Consider the following 16293-nt stretch of genomic DNA (forward strand, 5'->3'; position numbering starts at 1 on the left):
AAAGGAAAGTATGTTAAGTCTCAATCTAAATATATTTAGGTGATATTGTGTAGTATTATGTTTAGACAGAAGTCTTTTTATTTTTTTCAAGGAAATTTTGAGAGAGAAGAATATTAAAGATTAACATATATATCAAATATTATTTAATGTAATAATGAATGAGAAAATGTCTATGATTATTAATTTAAGTAAAATTGACTATGGCTGCGCATGGCAACGCTTCTCTTCCCGGGAAGAGTTTTTTTTCAGAAATGGTTCTTTTCTATTTCGCTTCGGGAACAATTTCTGAGTAAAAGAACCCGTTTGGTAACGACACAAAATTTCTACTCTTGGAATAGAAATGCGTTTGGTAACGCAACAATTTCTTGTTTGTATTTATTCATTTTTTATTCTTGCCGACGGATCGCCGCCACCCGCCCGCCGGTCGTGGCCGTCGGCCCGTCAGCCCGTCGCCGCCGCCGCGACGCCGCCGCCGGCCGTCACGCTGCCGCCGCCGGAAGCCCATTGGCCGCCGACGACCGCCCGGCTGCCGGCCGCCGACGACCGCCGGCTGCCGGCCGCTCGATGGGCGGCGGCCACGACCGGCGGGTGGGCGGCGGTGGACGGCGGCGGAGTGACCGCGGCGGCGAAGGCAATGGCGGGCGGCGTTGGTGGCGACAGGCAGCGGCGGCGCGGCGGCGGCGGCGGCGGCGGCGGCGCGCCGGCGACCGACGGCAGCGGGCGGTGGCCGGGCGGTTGACGGTGGTCGCGGCAAGAAAAGGAAATAAAAGAAAATTAAAAAAAGAAAATCAGCTTATTTCTAGAAATTGTTCTCGGACAAGAAGCAAATTTTTTTGCTTCTCATTTCTACTCCAAATCTATTCGAGCTAACTTTCTATTCCGGGAATAGAAAAACAACAGCGTTACAAACGGAGTTTCTGTTCTTTTTTTGTTCCGGGAACCAAAGAACATAAATTTTGAGGAACAGAAACGTTGCCATGCAGACCCATAAATGAGCACGATAAATGATGTGATATAAAAAAAAAGTGTAAATATATCTATATTTGAGAGAGAGAGAGAGAGAGAGAGAGAGAGAGGGAGATTAACTTTTCACCCGAATTAGAAGTTTGAGCTAAATAGATTGACATTATGCAAAACAATATATCAAGAATAGAAAAAAAAAATGATCTATAACGGCTAAGTTGTCTATACAATACAATGTATGCCATGTTATAGAAAACATTGATAATATTTAACACATATCGATACTATAACATAGAGCTTAAAATTACTTCGGTTCAATTCAATACAAAATGAAATAAAAACAAATATTAGAGTTAATTTTACTTAATTGAAGAATGATGATTGCTTGAAACATAAAAAAATAGTTGTGTCAAATTAAAAGGGAAAATACTCTATTATAAATTCAAGTTTAGTAAATAAGATGTTCAATAAGTGGATTTATAATTTATATGTAAGATAAATGAACCTATATCACTTGATCATATAACAAACATGTAATTTTGCTGATTTTTTCTTCAAATATTTAAATTCTATGATAAGTTAAATGTGTATAAAGTAGATAATGAGTTTTAGTAAACATAAATTTGATATATTTTGAAATATAAAACACATGAAGCATAAGAAAGTGTACTAGTTTTTTAAGAAATAGTAAGTATAGCATACTCTGTCGACGTAAAAGAAGAGTTACACAAGATATCATAAACTATCATACAAATAAGTTCCATAATTCATATCACAAACTGTCATACAAATGACTATATATAGCATATAACATTCTGAGGTGAACACTGACCATTACAATAGAAGTAATAGAATACAAATTCATATCATATTGAATCCCGACTACAAGTTCACATCACAACAGTTCAAGGACTAGTAGCAGCGACAGACAAGTCGTTTGGAACAGAAGGAAATGTTGGCTTAGGGAAATCGGGAAGGTGAGGCAATTCAGGCACTTCTTGCAATTCTGGCTTTGGTAAAGTTGGAAATTCAAGCTTTGGAAGTTGGGGCACTTCCGGCAATTCTGGCTTCGGTATTGTTGGAAATTCAAGCTTTGGTAGTTCGAGAAGTGGTGGCAATTCGACTTTTGGCAGCGATGGCAATTCTGGTTTTGGCAGGCTTGGGATGTCGGGAAGCTAAGGCAATTCTGGCTTCGATAGTTCAAGCACTTCAGGCAATGTCGTGTCCAAAAGTTGGCAACTCCAACGTGGTTCTGGCCGATTGTCAAAGACAAAGCAAGGTTAGTGAGTCTGGAATAGTTCGCCATCGTGGAATTGAGCGACTAGCAAACCAATAAACTTTGAGTGAAGAAGCGGTGTGTTTGAGCAATGGCTTGATGGAGGGTTTTTAAAGAGGAGGGATCTAAGTCGCACCGACATGTGACACGGACACGCGACACGATACGACACGACGCGTTAACACAGCATTTCTAAAAAAATAGAGAATTTCAACACGTTGTGACATGTTATATACTAAATGAATATTTTTATTTTTAATTAATTTAATTCAAATTCATAAATAATTAATTAATTAAAAAAAGAGTCTATAATGAATTTACACTAATAATATTAATAAATCAATTCATTAGAAATTCGAAAGATATAATCATAGTTAATGCGAAACATGTTTTTGACTATAACAAAAGTTATTGATGAAATTAATGACTAATAAGAAATTAGAATCAATTTATTTATATAAATCCACGATTTTTTTACAATGACCAAAATTTATCATTATTCAAAATTCAATAATTTTATTTTTCGAAATTATTTTTTAATCTCATTTATTTAATTTTCCAATTAAAAACAAAAATCCCCTGAGGTCCACCCCCTTCTTTCCCTCGTCCCCAAACCACTTGACAAAGAGGCTGTCACTTCCCCTCGCCCAAACTCAAAAATCACGCCATCAATCCCCCTCTAGCCACCCTCCTTTTCCTCCTCCTTCTCGCCCCGCCACATGACCCCCCCCTTCCTCTCCTCTTCCTCTCGATCCTTCACCTCCTCCTCTTTGCCGCACGACCACCTGCCTCTATGCACGACCTCCCTTCCTTTCCTCCTCCTCCTCCTCGTTGTCGATCCATTGCAACAAGGGGAGAATTACCAAAAAGTCTTAAACCTATTGTAATTGTGCCAATTCAGTCCTAAACTTTTTTTAGCCAATTTAGTCATAAACCTTTTACGCTTGTGTCAATTCAATCCATCCGGCCAAAATTGGCCGGCCTATTGTGACGTGGCATTTTTAAATACTTTTTTTTTTTTTTTTTTCGAATTTTTAATATTTTTTGGAATTTTTTATTTCTTTTATTTTTTTTTTTTTTTCCATCATTTTCTTCACCTCGGCCGGGCTGGCGTCGAGGGCGAGGGCGAGAGGGCGAGGCCCCGCCGATCGGCTAGGTCAGCCTCGCCGCCGTTGGCGAGGGCGAGGCCCGCAGATCTAGCGAGCTCAGCCTCGCCGGCCACTGGCGAGGGCAAGGCCCCACCAGATCCGACGAGCTCGGCCCTCGCCAAGGCTGGGGCGAAGACGGGGAGGGAGAGAGAGACCTGGAAGAGAAGAAGCGGCGGAGCGGGGGAGGCGGTCGACCGGGGAGAGGGAATCGGGGAGGCGGAGCCGACTTGGAGGAGACGACCGGACGCCCTCGTGCGCCGCGACGAAGAAGATGAGTCCCTCCGCCCGTCGCCCCACCCGTAACGAACGGCTCGGCTTGATTCGACCGCCGCGAAGCTCTTAGATTCCGTCGGCCGAACCTCGGAGTCAATGGTGGCGTCCGCTGCAACCGAGCGATGCAGCGGAGCTTCGACATCCCTCGGACCGGCCCTCGGATCGGGCGTCCGATCGTCTCTCGGCCTGGCTTCGCCTCCCCCGATTCCCTCTCCCGCCCGGTTGACCGCCTCCCCGCCTCCGCCAGCCTTGGCGAGGGCCGAGCTCGCCGGATCTGGCGAGGCCTCACCCTCGCCAGCGGCCGGCGAGGCTGACCTCGCCAGATCTGGCGGGGCCTCGCCCTCGCCAGCCCTTGCCTCCGGCCGGCGGGGGCGAGCCTCGCCATTGGCCGGCGAGGCTGACCTCGCCGGCCCTCGCCTCCGGCGGCGCCGGCCGGCCAGGAGGCGAAGAAGATGATGGAAAAAAAGAAAAAGGAAAAAAAAGAATTAAAAATTCCAAAAAATATTAAAAATTCGAAAATAAAAAATATTTTAAAATGCCACGTCAGCGTTGCCGGTCCACGTCAGCGCCGGCCGGCCAATTTTGGCCGGATGGACTGAATTAACACAACTGTAAAAGGTTTAGGACTAAATTGGCCAAAAAAAAAAAGCTTAGGACTGAATTGGCACAATTGCAATAGGTTTAGGACTTTTTGGTAATTCTCCCATTGCAACAGTGGTGGCCCTCACTTCAGTTTTTGCTCTCTCTGGCCGTCTCTTGCTGTTGCGGTGGTCCGTTGTGTGGCTTCGTCTCACTAGCAGGAGTTTGCTTTCTCTGTCTTCTTTCCCTCCATCGTCTTCTGGACACACGTGTCGAAATGTGTCGAGAAACATTGACCACGTGTCTGACCGTGACACGCTCCGACACATGTCGGACATGACACGGAAGCACGGGCAACGTGTCCGTGCCTCATAGGGAGGGACATGGGGATTGGGGATTGGGGACATTACAAGTATGTTTTGGTGGGAAAAATAATCTAATTGTTGGTTCAACTTCTAAACCAATCTCATTTTCTTTTGTTCAACAACAAGATGGAGAAGACTCCAAAAAGGTATCTTGCCACTTCTGGGCTTTCTAAGCCTGTAACTATCAGCTGTGCTAGATTTCTCAGCTACGCGGGAAAAAGAAACGAAAGGAGATGGTTCATGATTTCACTCTATGTACAATAGTAGGACGAAGTCCGGAGTTTTGGTTGAAGAAGTCAATAATTTAAGGATAAAAATCTAAGTTTTGTCAGCGATCATTGTACATGAAATGCATACTCATCTAAAACTTGTCTAAATTTATTAAGTGAATTTAATAAATTCATTAACCTTCTCTTAAGTTTTCCGTTCCCTTTCTCTATTATATCCATTCACGTGCACTCAATACTTCTCAATTTCAATTTTTATGTATCCATTTGCATGCTAGAGTTAAGGACGATGGTCACTTACATTCAATTTGTTTTTTTTTTTTTGGGTATGCCTGGCCTTTTTTTCACCTATAAGAGGGTAGAATATTTGTTATTCTGGTCTTTATGTGCATTTCATCTCTTTTTTTTCTCCTCAGAAATGGGTCTTAGTTGCAAAATTAATTCATCAGAAATCGATTTTTCTTTTTCCAATTTGATCTTGACTTGCTATTGAATGGATAATCGGTTATCATCACTCCCAATTAGATTAGAAAAATGACTACATCTCAATATATAAATTTACATCCGAACTGTAAAAAATAAGACTCGGCAATAATCTATTTCTTATGTATGGATCATCTTTCTTACCGGTATCTCGAAAAGCAAATGATTTTTTTTTTTTGGCATAAACATTATTGTTGAGTGTCTTCAAAAATTAACTACATTTAAAAATGCAGCAAAAATACAAAGAGATAAGAGGAATGGTGAGGGATTTTGATTTCACGTGAATTAGCAAAAACGATTGAGCACTTATGAGCTGAAACTTTCTTCTATGCAATCCATCTTAAATGACAATATAATAGCCAACCTGGCAAGGTTTTTTTTTTTTTTTTTTAACTATTTATGAATTTTATATTATGCTTTCCAGATAGTAGTGTACGTAATTGATGAACAAACAAAAGATCAAACAAATATTTAAGAACCGACTTAATACTACCATAGAAGTTTCAACACATATCACAAATATGATATAACCATATTCTTGCATGTGGTAGCTTATTAACTATAAATGTATCAACTTTTTATCTCTGTTCAAAAGTTCTCTCGAAATGCAGAGTCCTCTCTCTCGACATGCAGAGTTTTTTCTGGGTTATCCCGGTTTCATCTTTCTTCTTCTCGACTAAACCCCTTCCTAACCTCGTTTTCCTCTTCTCTTACAATTCACTCTCCTCTTCTCCGGTTTGAGGATGTTTCTTCTTTTTCTCGCTTTCCCTGGCAGTCAAGTGATGGGGTTTTCTTCTGTTTCATTTCATCGGGGCTTTGCATGTGGATTTCTCCGCCATCTCTAGACAGTTTCCGTTATGACTTCATCTCACCCTTCGGACGATGCTCGTCTTGCCGCCCTATGTAATCGACTTGGCCGACTCTGGTCGGAAGAAGATGTGGATGTCTGGGATGACGAAATACCGCCGGAAACGCTGCAAGAATGCAAGGCAACCTTAGTGGGTAAAATTCTCTCAGACCCATCAGTTAATTTTCAAGCTTTGCAGAGTACATTAACAAGAGTCTGGCGTAATGACCGTGTGCAAATTTCTCAACCCGAAGAAGGTTGGTATGTCTTTAAATTTAATTCTGATACTGAACGTCAAAGAATCTTACATAGTGGCCATTGGCTGTTTGGGCACCATCTTCTGATACTAAAACCTTGGCTTCCTACTACGCCTCTGCACTGCTATGATTTCACCACATGCGACTTCTGGGTGCATATTTTAGGACTCCCTCTGGAAAGATGCACAGCGAGTATGTTTGCCAAGGCTGCTCGACATCTTGGTCAGGTTCAGGAAGTAAGCATAGCAACAAAAGAAAACTCAGCGATTAAAACAGGGCGGGTACGAGTGAATATTAATCTTAATGAACCATTGAAATTTGGCAAGCTACTCAGATTGGAGGGACAGAATATATGGATTGATTTCAAATATGAGCGCCTATCTAATTATTGCTACTCATGTGGTATATTAGGCCATTATGCAACACAATGTCAAAATATTCCCTTTGATGAGGCTAAGGCCGAAGGGAAAGACAAGCTATCCTATGGCCCCTGGCTGAGGGCCAAGGTCAAAGAGCACAGTCCATTCTGGAAAGTTTTCTATGAGAAACAATCAGACCATGATGAAGTTGAAGAAATTATACCAGAAACTCCAGTGCAATCCCCTTTATTACTTCCTGTAGCACCTTCAAGTATAAAGGCTCAAACTCCATCTGAGGAGCTTCATACTACCAAGAACCCTCATTGCAGTCCCTTACCTACCCTGCAGATTTCTTCTGTTACCGCACCAATATTGACAGAACCTGTGGTGAACAGTAAGAAAATTAAAAACCCCAGCATGGTGGTTAAGGCCATCCCCATAAAAATCAAAGCGTTACAACCCTTATGGGATTCTCTCTACTGCTCAAGTACCTCTGGATGATTCACTTCTTATGGATACCCCAATCTTTGTTGCTGAAGGGGTAGACACAAGGGCTGTGGTGGCTTGCCCAAAACAGCCACCGCCGAAACAATGAAAATTATAAGTTGGAATTGTCAAGGGCTGGGCAACCCCCTGACAATTCAAGCTCTTAAGGACCTAGTGGTTCATGAACGGCCCGATATTATTTTTGATGGAATCCAAAACCAGGAACCGATCATCAAGCGTTTGCGCGAACTCTTCATTATGAAAACCTTTTTGTGATCAATCCCCTAGGTTTGGCTGGTGGTTTGGTTCTTTTTTGGAATGATCAGGTCAATCTATCTATCCACTCTCATGACCAGCATCATATTGATACTATCTGCTCAGATGTTCTTAAAAGGACAACCATGGGTATAACTTTTCTGCATGCTCCAGCCGTATTTCAACAGAGGCAACAACTATGGACTACTTTGCGTCAGCTCAGCCATCTACATACCCTACCTTGGATGTGCATCGGCGATTTTAATGAAATTCGAATCACCGGGAGAAAGTTGGAAAACGCTTACCTCGGCAATATCGGTTGCAATCTTTTAGAGATTTATTAGACTACTGTGCCTTGATGGACCTTGAAACCAAGGGATGTACCTACACATGGGTGAACAATAGAAATGGTGACGAAGCTGTAAAGGAGCGAATAGATAGGGCTGTGTGTACAATGGAATGGCGATTAAACTATCCCTGAAGTTTATGCTTTACTGCTATAGGCTCCGACCATTGTCCACTTCTTTTAAATACGAAGTCAAAAAAAGGAGACAAACGAGGTTTACCTTCGAGTCTTTTTGGCTTCAAGATGATGAATGTCATAGGGTGGTATCGGATGTATGGTCGACAGCCTTAAATCATCCATTTAGCATCTCCAAAAAATTACAGCTAACAACTACAGCTTTGGCAAATTGGAGTCGAAAGAAGTTTTCTGCTGCTCATCATCAACTAGATTTCTTAAAGCAGCAGCTCCAGTATCATATTAATTAACCTTCTAGCAGTCATAATAACAATCGGGTTAAATCGCTGCAGGACCAGATTCAGAAAATATGGATACAGGAGGAACATTACTGGGCAACGCGATCTCGCATCAACTGGTTGAGGGGGGGGGATCGAAACACAAAATTTTTTCACGCTACTACGATTCAACGACGGAAGAGAAACAGAATCAGCATGCTCAAAGATATAAACGAGGAGTGGATTCGGGACCCAGCACAGGTGAAGTACATGACCAACTGTTTTTTTCAGAACCTTTATTCTACTGCTGGTCCTAGAGATTATAGCCCTACTTTACTGCAATGTCCAAAGATCGTCACAGATGAAATGAATAATCTTTTAATAGCGGAAGTCACAAGAGAGGAAGTACAGCTAGCTACTTTCCAGTTGGGAGCAACGAAAGCTCCAGGACCTGATGGTTTTAATGGCCTCTTTTACCATAGCCATTGGGACATTCTACAGGATGATGTGTTCACTACAGTGCAGAATTTTTTCACTACTGGAGTGTTGCCTGCCGCTATAAACAGAACTTCTATATGTCTGATTCCCAAAGTACCGAATCCAGAGAGGTTAGATCAATTTCGCCCCATCAGTTTATGTAATTTTCTATACAAAATTATTTCCAAAGTCCTAGCAAATCGATTAAAATGCTGTCTACCAGATTTGATTGCCACAGAACAGAGTGCCTTTGTGTCAGCATGATACGGTGATAACATTCTAATCGTTCAAGAAGTCTTACATCAGTTTAGAATTCGACAGAGAAAGAAGAGATTCCAGGCAATCCTAAACTGGATATGCGAAAGCTTATGATAGGGTTGAGTGGGACTTCTTGGAGGACTATATGCGTCGATTGGGTTTCATGATCGATGGGTGGTTTGGCTGATGCAATGTGTTAAAACTACCTCACTCAGTGTCAAAGTCAATGGCGAAGATCTACCTTACTTTACACCAACCAGGGGAATTAGGCAGGGAGATCCTCTTTCACCCTACCTCTTTATACTTGTGGCTAACATGTTATCAACTCTAATTCAGAATGCTATAAACATGGGTCATCTCCGAGGACTGAAATTTAACAGAAATTGTCCTGTTTTATCACATTTATTCTTTGCCGATGATGCAATCTTTTTTCTGGATGGTAAAACGATAGAATGTCAAAATTTGGCGAGCATCTTAAACCGGTTGCATTGTATTGCAACAGACAGCAGATAAACAGAAATAAATCAGCATATTTGCAAGCAAAACCGTCCTATGTCCCTCAAGTTAAATATGGTGGAGTACTAAGAGTGCCTATCCTTGATAAACTGGAAAGTATCTCGGTATTCCCTCGCATTGGGGTCCTCCAAGAGAGATATGTTTGCTTGGATTCACACAAGGGTGAATGCTAAATTGGCTGGGTGGAAAGAACAGTTGATTTCTAAAGGAGGGAAGGAGATTCTGCTAAAGGCTGTGATTCAAGCTCTACCACAGTACGCAATGTCCATATTTAAGATTCCTGTCTCTATATGCAAGTTTGTTGAACAAAAGATGGCTAAGTTTTGGTGGCAACATTCTAGCACTAAGTCTGGCATTCACTGGAAGTGCTGGGATACTTTAAAAGACGGGAAAAGTATAGGGGATTGGCTTTCGTGACTTATTATCTTTTAATAAAGCCCTTCTAGGAAAGGTGCATGGAGACTTTTTCAAAATCCTGAATCTTTGTGGTGCAATCTATTCAAACTTTATATTTTTCCATCTACAGATTTTTGGCATGCGTAAGCAGGGATCCCGACCCTCTTGGGGTTGGCGAAGTCTTATCTTTGGGCCAAAATTCAATTATTCCTAAGGCTGCTTGGTCGGTTGGCAATGGAGGAGAATCAATGTGAGACACGATAAATGGCTACCTATGGGAACATTATGTGGACCTCCTAATAGGGATGAACCAAGAACAATCGCAGCCTACATCAACACAAGTACAAAATGAATGGAATATCAACTTCTCAAACATACATTTGATGAGCACATAGTGAAAGAAGTTCGGCAAGGATTATGGCCAGCATCTCTTTTGAAGATAAAATTGTGTGGACAGCAACTTTAGATGGACAATACTCGGTGAAAAGTGCGTATCATTTCATACAGCAATTAGAGACTCAAATGCATGATTCTCGCCCATCCTCATCTTATATTACCCCTAGTCACTTATGGAAACAAATCTGGAAAACCAAGACGGCCCCTAAAATTCGCATCTTTCTTTGGTCTATCAGCCATAATGCGGTTCCTACAAAGCACAATCTGTTCCGTCGAATCACCACTGATCCATTTTGTGTTCTCTCGTTCTACCCGCTCCCGAATCAACGAACATTTATTTCTGCGGTGCCCTTGGACACAACAGATTTGGAATCATCCTAAAGTACAACTCACGATCCAGATTTTGCAAATCATCGCATTGACGCTTGGCTTGGAGATCTATTACAACAGCAAGGAAACGTACCAAAGTTTGAGACTATAGCAGCTCTTTTTATGGCAAACTGGAAGGCCGAAACCATGTCATATTTCGCCACCAATTCACGCACCGGACAGATCGTGGAATCGGCTCTAGCGCTCACTCACCCGCAAATTACAATTCGAATCACCACTTGAAGCAACCACGTAAGAAGGCAGAACGACTTCTGGCGAGCCCTAACCCTATCCCGGATCCCCGGCAGGGTATGGTGAAGGTCAATATAGATGGTGCTTTTCCATTGCAGAAAACTTGGGTGCGATTTCCAGTATCCATCGGGATCACACAGGCAGATTGATCGGTGGTTTCACTAAAAGCGTTCCAGCATCCTCCGCCCTTGAAACAGAGATTCAAGCTCTATTATATACACTGAAAGACCTTCTTCAACAAGGGAAGCATCATTCTCACCTGATCATTGAAACCGACTGCCTAATTTTGGTTGAAGTGATGCATCGTGAGCGTCTCTCGCCGTGGGACTGCCGTGCTCTTCTCGCCGAATGCGCACGTCTTGCCCTCTTTTTCCAATCGACGGTGACTCTTTGCAGCGGATCAGCAAATGCCCTAGCCGACCGGGCTGAAAGCCCACGGTCGAGGTTTCCTTCCCCAACTTGGGCTTCGTTTTTGTTCCTCCGATGTTAGATCTGATTTGTAATGAAGCCCTTCTTGCGGGTTGTACTAATTTCCCTACTTAATGAGCAAATAGTTCTTTCCGTAAAAAAAAAAACTATAAATGTATCTATAACACACGGGTTTGAAAACTAGTCTAATATATAATAGGGGCTTCTGAACATTAAATGCATTCAATTTAATGAGAAACATTCTTTTCTTATCCAAATTGAAGTTTTAGATTTTCTTTTCTTTCACTTGAAATAGAATTAGTCGCAGAAAAGAGTGGGAATATGCGAAACAAGATCCAAGAATAGAAAAAAAATGATTTAATAACAGTAAAGTTGACTATGATCTGCATTATATATTATTTGATAGAAAAAGTACATAATGACTAACATGCATCAACACCATAACATATAGCGAAAAATTACTTTGGTTTAATCAGATACAAAATTTAGTAAAGTACAAATATTAGAGTTGATTTTGCTTGACTAAAGAATGATGATTGCTTAAAAATGACAATATTTGTGCCAAATTAAAAGGAAAAATAATCTACGATAATTCAATTTTAATAAAATATGATATATAAGATGTTTGATTACTTAAAGTGTATTTATAATTTGTATGTAGGACAAATGAACCTATCTCAGTCCATCATATAATAAAAGATGCATTTTTTCTGATTTTTCTTCGATTGTTTAGATTATGTCACCATTATCACTCTAAAATATTAAATTCCCATATAAGTTAGAAGTGAAAAAGTGGACAAGGAAGTAACATAGATTTCTTCTATTTTGAAATATAAAACTCATGTACAAAACATAGGAGTGCACTAGCTATATTAAATAAGAGTAATAATAGTATACACTATTGATGTAAAAAAATAGTTACACAAGACATCACAAACTGTGAAGGAGTTCCATAATTCATATCACTAAAACAAACAAGTATTGTATAGTGTTCTGAGGTATGCTCAGACCATTAAAATAGAAGTAATAAAATACTAAATCGCATCATGTTGTATAACGACCAAATTCACATTAATGGCTCAAGGGCTAGTAGCAGCGACGCCTGTGTCCTTGGGAATCGTGGGAACGAAAGGCAATGTTGGCTTGGGAAAATTAGGAAGATGAGGCACTTCGGGCACTACCGGCAATTCCGGCTTTGGTATTGTTGGAATTTCGGGCTTTGGTAGCTCGGGAAGCGGAGGCAATTCGACTTTCGGTGATGGGAATTCTGTCTTTGGCAAGCTAGGGATGTCGAAGTTGAGGCAATTCAGGCTTCGGCAATTCCGGCACTTCTAACGACTCCAGCCGGTGTTGCTGGAAATTCAGGCTTTGGTAGTTCAGGAAGCGGTGGCAATTCGACTTTCGGCAATGATGGTGAAGGCTTTATTTGATTTGGGCTTAAGGCCCATTCGCCAAAGTTAGGCCCAGAAAGCCCGGCCCACGGGAATAGGGCCCGTGGAAAGAAGGGGTATAAAAGGGAGAGAGAGAGAGAGAGAAGAGGTTGGTTAAAATCATAATTTCGTCTTCTCTCCCGCGCGTATTCTCAAGAACGAATGCATACGGCTTGTTCTTCCTCCCTTGAAGGCTTCATCGGATCGAATTGCTCGGTTTCTCTTCCTCCATCAACGTCGGTGTTTAATCTGTGGCTAAAAGGTACGCTCGAATCCGTGGTGTGCTTTACGATCGGTGATGCGTAGCCGTTTTCTTGGGCTTCGCTTCCGCATTGATTTAGGTTCGATTCGGTCGAATCCGTGTTTCGAGGATCGGTAATTCCCAACATTGGTATCGAGCCCGCTTTCACGTTTTCCGATCAATTTGATATGTTTTGATTGGAGTTTTTCGCGAAGAAACTTTCGGCCATACGGAACCGGGCGAAAATCCCGACACCTCGAGACTTCTTCGGCCATTTTCATGAGTTTTCAAATGTCAAAAACAAATTATGAAAGACTGGGAGAAAGGCGACTTCGAGACGAGTGTGGAGATGTCTCGAACGCCGCCGGGAGACGCCGCAAGCGCCCACACGCGCGGCCGGAAGGCGTTGCGCGTGGGCGCGACGCTCCGGGCTTCGATCGCCGAGCGCGTGCGTCACACGCGACCGGGTCGGCGAATCCGCGCGTGCACGCCGCCCCGGCCGGCGGGCCCGGCCTCGGTCCGAACCGACCGCGTGCGACGTCATCATGACGTCACCCAACGGTCAATAACGGCAGGTTGGCGTCACCGATGACGGTCGTTTTGGCCGGGCGGCGACCCGACATGAGCCGGCCCGACCCGAGCCGGGCGCGATGGCAGCAGCGTGGCGAGGTCGCGGCAGCGTCTGCGTGGCGTCATCCCAGCGCTGCCTTGTAGCGCACGTGCGGCGATCGCTAACGGCAGTCGGCCGTCGATCCGAACCAGTCCGTCGTCGTCCGACGACGTTGACCGGCGACGACCGTTGACCGGCGACGACCGTTGACCGTTGACTTGACCGTTGACTGACCGTTGACTGTGGCTTTGACCGTTGACCGTTGACCAAAAAAAAAAAAAAAAAAGGGGGAAAAGAATGTGTTTCTTTTCAATTAAGTCTATGTGGATTTATGTAATCCCTTATTTTGTTCTGCATTTGTTGCAGGAACAATGCCTCCGAGGATGCACACCTATTCGCGCGTGTGACCGATGAACAAAAGGAAAGGCTGTCTAAGTTAGTTGATAGCCGAGGCCCGATCATCGATGGGAGAGTGGTGACTTAATTGATCCCGTCCTTGAAGTCAACGGGAAAATTCAACAGGTCATATGGAATGGTAGTCCTATGTCACAGTCGAGAGATGGTGCGATTTTTTCATAAATACTCTTCCCTGAATGGCAAGATGTGTTGAATCGCATATGGGATGAGCCAACTGCTTCCTATAAAGAAAATTGTGAAGGATTTTGGAAATGAATATTATTGTATTGTTTCAAGGGAAAAGATCAAGAAATTGAACAAAGAGGATCTTTCCCGATTAAGGTATCTTGACTTGGTGTTAGTTGTATTTCTTTGATATATGTTAAGTGTAATTTGTGGACATATTATGTAATGATTACTACTAATTGTGTTAATTGAAAGCATTATTGTTTTTATTAGATGTTCTATTATATATTGTTTTTCTGTTATTGCTATTTCTTTCAGGTAATTAGCCGTGGGTAGTTTTAGAAGTTTTGTGCTTCATAGAATTGATTTTGCATAAGACAATTATATTGATGATAGTTTTAAGTTAGGATTTTGGAGGATGATTGGAAACATAGTGACCTTTTGATTACGAAACCTTACTTGAAATTATTCATTAATGTGATGGGTCTATGTAAATAGGGATGCATAAATGATAGGCATTAATAATTCGTGCATATTTATCAGATTTGTTGAGGATCAATGGCTTGACCACAAGAGCATAGTTGCCGAGCTGAACAAAGGTGAAAAGCTCAATGGAGACAACTATGAAATTTGGCAAATGAAAATCTATATGTCTTTGGAAGAGCAAGAAGCACTTGAGGCTCTTGTCATGACCATGGTAGAACCCGAAGAGGGAACTCTGCACTGACACAAAGAAACAAAGAAGCTTTTTGCGTGGAAAGAATGAACTCTCTAGCTCGCATCACGTTGCTGGGCAGCATGGAAAATGGCGTCATGCGAGAGTTTCGGCGTTTTGACAATGCTAAGAAATGTGGGAAGCATTGGCGGCTAGATTTGGTCATACTTCGGTGACTAGATTGAGGCGGCTCACTATCGGGTTTGACTCTTATAAGAAGCCTCATGGTCGACCATGAAGCAACATCTTAGAAAGATGTCAAACATGATAACCTGGTGAAGATGCTGGCCATGTCCTCACGGATGAGCAGCAAGTGCAAGCGGTGATTCGTTCCTTGCCTCGAGTTAGGAGCATATGAAGGTGCACTCCGACTCATAATGAAAATATCAAAACCCTTGAGGATGCAATGCGTCATCTTGAGCTGGAAGAGGACCGCTTGTTGGCGGCTAAGCCGGATGCTGAACTTTATTATGCTGGTTCTAGCTCAAATGGAGCTTCGAGCTCCAAACGCAAGCGCCCTAAGCTGGTTTGATAAGGGGAAAGGCAAGGGAAGAAGCAGGTCCTTCGGGGAAGAACCCAAGTTTAACCAACATGAAAGAGGAAGCGTCCCGCATGAAAAAGCTTGCAAGGTGAAATGCTACAAGCGTGACAAGAAGGGTCACTATGCTTTCATGGTTGTCGTGAGCCAAAGAAGGTATGCACCCCTTGTACTTTTCAGAACTTTACTTATGTGTCGAGTTCTGTTTTCCTAAGCTGAGTCTAATCCTTTGTGGGTTTGGATTCAGCGAAGCGAGACCATGTGAGAAAAGGATAGAGGATCCTTCGTGGAATTCCGACAGTACCAAGCTGGAACTAAGTGGATCTATGTGGGAAACAACTCCAGTGAAGTGAAAGGAATTGGCACATGCCAGCCGAATATGCGTGGTGGACGCACCTTGTTTCTTCATGATGTATTGTATGCTCCGGAGATTCATCGAATTTAGTGTCTGTATTAATGTTGATTAAATTAGGTTTTAGTATGAACTTACGTAGTAGAGTGTGAATTTGTTTTTGAGACAAATTACTATGGTTGGCTATTTTCTAGATGGTTTTATTGTATTAGATATTGATTATGTTAATGCTAATGTTTATTTATTCCCTTATCACATCTTCTAATACCTATGATAATGATGTGAATGTGTGGCATGCTAGACTTGGTCACATTGGCCAACAACGTATGAATAGACTAGCCAAAGAGGGGGCTTGTTGGGTAACATTGAAAAAGTCGATTTACCCATATGTGTTACTAAGCATTGCCTAGAAGGAAAAAAACACGGAAACCATTTGGGAAAGGGAAAAGAGCTGAATTTCCTTTGCATTTAATCCA

The 16293-nt window shown here is 42.4% G+C and overlaps 1 long non-coding RNA gene across 1 annotated transcript; it reads right to left on the minus strand.

The window, feature by feature from the left end:
- Nucleotides 1-6069: 6069 nt before the first annotated feature.
- LOC120295481 lies at nucleotides 6070-7115 on the minus strand. Its single transcript, XR_005552880.1, has 3 exons — nucleotides 7001-7115; nucleotides 6470-6636; nucleotides 6070-6288 (listed from the first exon to the last, which is right to left on the minus strand). It is a non-coding gene; the product is annotated as an uncharacterized LOC120295481 (long non-coding RNA).
- Nucleotides 7116-16293: the final 9178 nt, after the last annotated feature.

Source organism: Eucalyptus grandis, chromosome 7 (assembly GCF_016545825.1).
Source record: "Eucalyptus grandis isolate ANBG69807.140 chromosome 7, ASM1654582v1, whole genome shotgun sequence".
NCBI lineage: Eukaryota > Viridiplantae > Streptophyta > Magnoliopsida > Myrtales > Myrtaceae > Eucalyptus > Eucalyptus grandis.